Source organism: Coenobita brevimanus, chromosome 8, assembly GCF_032717465.1.
Source record: "Coenobita brevimanus isolate Jiangsu-jjx chromosome 8, ASM3271746v2, whole genome shotgun sequence".
Lineage (NCBI taxonomy): Eukaryota > Metazoa > Arthropoda > Malacostraca > Decapoda > Coenobitidae > Coenobita > Coenobita brevimanus.
The window spans coordinates 759,028-765,431 of record NC_136961.1 but is presented as its reverse complement, the minus strand read 5'-3'; the positions used below and the strand labels follow the sequence as shown (position 1 = coordinate 765,431).

The window sequence follows — 6,404 nt, the reverse complement described above, 5'->3', positions numbered from 1 at the left end:
ACAAAATATATTCACCAGGAAACAAATGAAAGTCTACATTGAGGGTCTTACCCTCAACTTGGACAGGAACATTGCTAACGCAGGAAACCACTTGATACAACTCTTGGCTGAAGGGGAAGTACCGCGGTATGGGCGGCTCTACAACATCTACCTTCAGGCCAAGTCTCCTGGCCTCATTTATTGGTAGTAAATTGAAGTAGGCACCAGTATCGATCTTCACATCTCGAAACACTTTATCATTAATTCTGACTGTTTTTCTAAAGCGACGGATACTGAATTCGGGTTTCACCTCCGGCACCCTGAATGTCATCACTGGCCAAGACTCATAGGTGTTTAAACTACAACTGCACGACTTTAAAAAACTCATTCCTAAAACTGCATAGGGCGCATCAACCCGCCCATCTGCCATCAGATCCAGTACAACTTTCACTGGCCCGCTCACCGATTCCAACACAACTTCCACATTTTTCTTGCATGGAATTTCGCCAAACTTTTTGTCCAAGGGATAAAAGGCGTCCACTAAGCCATAGTGTTGAATAGCCTTAACTGTGATCAAATTAACCTCAGCCCCTGTGTCTACTATGAAAGGTACGCACACATTTTGAATCTTGATGTTAACACTGAGTTTGGGTTTCCCCGTCAAATTTGTCCAAGTCAGAGGCACACTGTAGAATGACATCATGAATTCAGTGTGAAAAGTAGAGTAATTTAGTAATTTGTTTTACAAATAATAAAGTCAATGTATAAAACAAATTACAAGCGAAAGAATAGAGAAAAATTTCTCGTACGTTGTACCTCACAGATCGTTCGGTGAAGACTGAGGTGGAGCTTTTTTTTTTTTGAAAGATTCCCTGCGCACATAGTGCAGGCCGGGCCATACATTAGCCCGGTCAGTGGTGTATGGGCTGATTAAAAAAGAGTAAGTGGGGAGAACAGGACCTGGGGAATGCCCAGCACACACGTCCTGTCTCCTGACTGGTTTTGTGGTGTGTGTGAGGTGGAGCTACTGTTGGCCCTTATTTAAATTACTCCGTTTTCTATGAGTTTCGTTTTCTGCATTAGGTTTGAAAAGATGACCATAAGAAAATAAACACCATTATTCCTTTGTAAAGTCAATAGCGACCAATCATATTGTGCATAATTTTCGAAAAGAAACAAAACATGTAGGCTGGAAATGACAATCGTAGCTCGAGATTTCTCTAGGGTGGCATTCAGCCATTATTAACCTTGAAGTACTGCACGAATATTCAGTTGATACAAGTGTACATTATCTTTCATTAAGTTACAGGAAGAAATACAGTGTGATGAGAGAGAGAGAGAAAAAAAAAAACATTTCTTTTGTTGTATAAGCACTCTATACCTTTTAGAACTATAAATAATTCAATCAACATGACGGAGTCAGCCAATCTCAACCTTAGGACAGAACTATAAACACGACCCAAGGAATTCAAAACACTGGCTGCAGAAACCATTGTACAGGTATGTGCATCATTCTTTAACGACACAAAAAAATGTAGCAGGTAATAATAAACGTTTTGAACAATGCAGATAAACATGACCGAATGCGGACCCAAAAAGAGAGGGAAGATCACTACCAGTACTGGAAGAAACTGATGTACGTTTTTTTTTACTGTATTGGTGTCCTTAAAAGAAAAAATGTATATGTGCTCTGTATACCCTTCCAACAATGAGCATTTCAATCAGTCTACACTCACTGTGAAGTAACTTTAACCAGTCATTGGAACGAGCATTGATTGCAAACTTTCGTGTGAAAACCGAGGCAATAATAAATCATTTTCCAGGTCAAACATATCACTAATGAACGGGGGGCCCGGTAGCACAGTGGTAGCGCGCTGGACTTGTGATCGGGGGATTGCAAGTTCGAGCCTCGCCCGGGCTGCCGTGCCGGGAGGGCTAGCTCCCTCCTGTAACCCTAGCGGGGCTATATAGTCCAATACAGGGCTTAGCTCGGGGGAACTCCATTTCTCCCATCACTAATGAACAGCAAGGCTTCGTATCACACAGACCTACAGCTCTGCAGTTACTAAGAGTGGTGGACACATGGATGTGATATGTTTTGACTTTATGAAGGCCTTGGACAACTTTCAACATAACGTTCCTTTCAAGATAGAAAGCTTTAGAATAGTAGCTTTTTCAGCTGATTACATAATATCTGACATGCAGAATGCAGAGAGTTCTTGTAAATGATGCATATTCTAAATGGAAACCACTGATCAGTGGCAAATGTTATTCTCTTTTTACGAAAGGCAATATAAATATCCAGGTCAACTACAGACCTGCATCATTGACAAGCATAGCAGTTAGGGTGATGGAGACACTAGAAAGTGATGCTATCTATCTATCTATCTATATACCTAGGCTGCTTCCCCCAAGGAAAGGGAGGTAGCCGAGACAGGACGACTCACTCTCCATTTACTCATCCATTCAAACACATTCATTCGCATCTTAGCCCCAAAGGGGAGAACGGACAGATCCTCACCGCATCACACCGCACAAGGGTCAACTGCGCAATGCAATCAGTGACATCCACAGCAGGGCCCGACAGCAGAACTGATTTACCCCTGCCACATCATAACAGACCCATCCCCTTACCCGCACCTGACCTGACTAGCTGATCAGCACCCATAATTAGAAACGATACCTGTATATATCATTACATGATTTCAGGAGCAAGAGGATCTGTCTTGTTAATCTGTTTATTTACCTGGCTGATGTAATTAACTGTAACCGGTTGAAAATGTGGAATCAAGGCAGGATACTCACCACATCACTTCTTAAGGTCCTCTCAAAACATGGCGTCGGATACATTTACACTCCCATCGTCAACCTCGGATGTATTCATAAAGATCTTAAACCAATTTCCGAGATTTAAAAAGTCTTAACAGCATTGTTAAAACATTAGAAATAATTTTGTTTGGTTAATTATTTCGTTTTTTTTTTTTATATATATATTTTTTGGCTTGGTTGCGTTCATACTGAAAGATAAACAAACAATTTTATACACGTCCACCTGACGCTCAAAACATTTATAATTTTGGAGCCTTGGTTGCGTCTCCGTTGTGATGCCCGCGAAGTTCAAATTGGTGTTCTAGTTTTGATCAATTCGCTGTTTATATGCCAGTATCGCTGCACTTATGATCGAGTTAGCTGTGTAAAAGATTTATATGCAACATTATTTGCATGGATGCTACCCTCTAACGGGATATTTTGGGTTTGCTGACGATAACATGAAGCCAAGGTCAATAACTACGAACAACATTCCCACATCTGGCACTCCTTTCTAGTTTCAAATTCTTTCCCTAGAATTAGTTTAAACCTCAGCAGTACTAAATGCTATCTTTTTAGTGACTTAGAGAGGAAATCACGGTACAATTTTCTTTTGCTTCCCTTAGACGAATATAATGTACTGTGACAGATACCGCGATGCATTGTTACAAAGAGTATGTGTAGTTAGGTAGCGAGATTTTTTAAGAATACACAAATTATATACTTACCCCTGTATCTTGATGAGTTATCTAATAGTTCACTTTCGATGTTTTATTACATTTTTTAGTAAGTCTAGGTTATTTGGTGGCTGCATTGACTTTTGAATTATAAGTCCTCGACCCGAACTTTTCCTTTTACAACTTTAATCACGTACCTCAGCGGCAGAAAAGGATAATGCTACTACTCGACATCTATACCTCTTCATTACTAACACCATAGTCCAGCATTCGTCTTTTGCTACAACGCAGCATTCAAAATAAAGAGATGGCAATTTTAGGCCAATTTAAAGCGAAAGGAGCACTGTAGGCCGTTACTTTTATTATTATTATTAAGCAACGTTGGGTCTGGTTAGTACTTGGATGGGTGACCGCCTGGGAACACCAGATGCTGTTGGCATCCCTACGTCAAGTGGGGTTGGTGGAGGATTAGTGCCCCTCCCTGTAAAACAATTAACTCTAAGCCCTTGGCCACCCCGTCTGGGATACATGGCGTCTGGCAATGAATGAATGAATGATGTTTTATTATTATTATTATTATTATTGCGTCTGTGTTTACTTTGGAATTTTTGAACCATGGAGAGGGGTTACATGAACGAGCGCACATAAATACACCCCTCCCTCACTTCCTTCGTAGCACCTCTTTCTTAGCGATTTGTTCTGCACATTACATTAATTTTCACTCTCCTCTTCCTTTCTGATAATGCTGCCAGCTGTGTCTGCATTAATATAAGTAACATACAAGAGAATGATAAGGTGTAATGTGCCAAACAAGTTGCTACGGAAGAGGCCATTGATTTGACAGCCATTTCCCCGAGGCCCAGCAGTTCTCCTTCATCCCAAGTCCTTCACGTCACCACTTGGCCACTAATACCCACCGTCCACAAGTCTCGCTCAGGACTGTGATGATATTAGCAGGGGTGTTAAGACATTTCAGTGGGTGGTGCAGCTCAGTCATGTTTTAGACTCAGATCAGCAGACTTTCGTTCCCTAGCCTGGAATCGAACGTGCATTCTTTCCAACAGTAGACCTCTTCTCTGACCACTAGACCACCACCTCCACCATGACCTGAAGTGGCCTGAATGGTTATAAATGTATGTATATGGACCTGACCTGACCCCACTAGACCCACTGTGACCTAATTCAACCGGTAACCTGAATATCAAAATAAATGGTCGAAGCACACCTACTTCACTGCCTTTAAAGTGTAGGGGCCTGAGGCTAGACTAACCTAACACAGTATATTTAAGGGAAGCTAACCCGCCTACTTCCCTTAGTGGCATTACAGGCTGTGTACCGTTTATAAAGGCAACAAACAATTTACTACGCTGGGTGGTAACCATATAACCAAACCATACGTGCTCCCTACGTGTCAACAAGTGGGTTGGTGGAGGATTAGTGCCCCTCCCCATAAAACAAATAACTCAAAGACAAAGGGCCACCCCTTATGGGATTGTGGCGTCTGGCAATAGATAGATAGATAGATAGATAGATACACACGTGGCCATGGGTCACCTAATGGCCGCCCTCCACATTACTTCAGTCCCAGCAGCCTCTAGCCACTCACACTGTAGGATCTGGTACCAGGGCTTGTGCAGTCTGCCTCTTGGCCATGTGGAGACGATGGAGAGTGAGAGACTGACGAGGAGAGTATATGTGAGTGAGGTGGAGGGGGGAAGAGGGAGGGGGAGGCCAAGGATGAGATGGAGGGATGGAGTGGAGAGGTACAGTATATGACAGAGGGGGGTGTGAGCTGGGAGCAGGACAGTGAAATGGCGGGGCACAGGGCGACATGGAGGCGATTTGTTTGTGGCCACCCCTTACGGGATTAAGGCATCTGGCAATAGATATATAGACAGGTTCTTGCAACCCTACCCCAAACAATCACAGCTCTCACTCCCCACACCCAGCTGGCATCCTCCTTCCCCATCCCCCCTCAAATAAATCAGTCAATCAATAAAATAACCTACTGAGACCCCAAGGCACCTTTTACAACAGAACACCTCAGGTAAACCAATGTCAGTACAGCAGTCAGTGGGGTGGAGTGTATATGATGCCACACGGCTTTGGTATACAGTACAAGAGGCGCTGGTGTATGTGAGTATATAATGCCAATGACCATGTGGAGAGGGTGGAGAGCGAGAGACTGACAAGGAGAGTGCATGTGAGTGAGGTGGAGGGGGGAGAGGGAGTGGGAGGCCAAGGATGAGATGGAGGGATGGATTGGAGAGGTATAAGAGAGAGGGGGGGGTGAGCTGGAAATAGGGCAGTGAAATGGCGGGGGACAGGGTGATAGTTTATGGCCACCCCTTAGGGATTAAGGCGTCTGGCAATAGACAGATAAATAGATCTCATGGTCATCATCATCACAATGATCATGGCGTCATTGAACATATTTTAGACATTACTTACTAAAATTATAATTATGGAGATGGTAGTCGTTTATCATCATTACTGCAATAAATCAGTATTATTATCATCATCATTGGCACTACTATCATCATTATCATCATCATTCTCATTATTACAACCACCTTCAAGAATATTATAATAATCACCTAATAATCATCTAATCACTGTCATCATCATCATCATCATTTGCACAATCATCATCATCGCCATTATTACGATCACCATCAACAATATCATAGAAATCACGTACTAACCGTCTATCATCATCATCATCATTGCCATTATTACGATCACCGTCAACAGTATCATTGAAATCACGTACAAACCGTCTATCATCATCATCATCATCGCCATTATTACGATCACCGTCAACAATATCATAGAAATCACGTACTAACCGTCTATCATCATCATCATCATCAACATTGCCATTATTACGACAACCATCAACAATATCATAGAAATCACGTACTAACCGTCTATCATCAT

At 42.3% G+C, this 6,404-nt stretch overlaps 1 non-coding gene across 1 annotated transcript; it reads left to right on the top strand.

The window, feature by feature from the left end:
• Nucleotides 1-1,828: 1,828 nt before the first annotated feature.
• Nucleotides 1,829-1,900, top strand: TRNAT-UGU (transfer RNA threonine (anticodon UGU)). Its single transcript has one exon. It is a non-coding gene; the product is annotated as a tRNA-Thr (tRNA).
• Nucleotides 1,901-6,404: the final 4,504 nt, after the last annotated feature.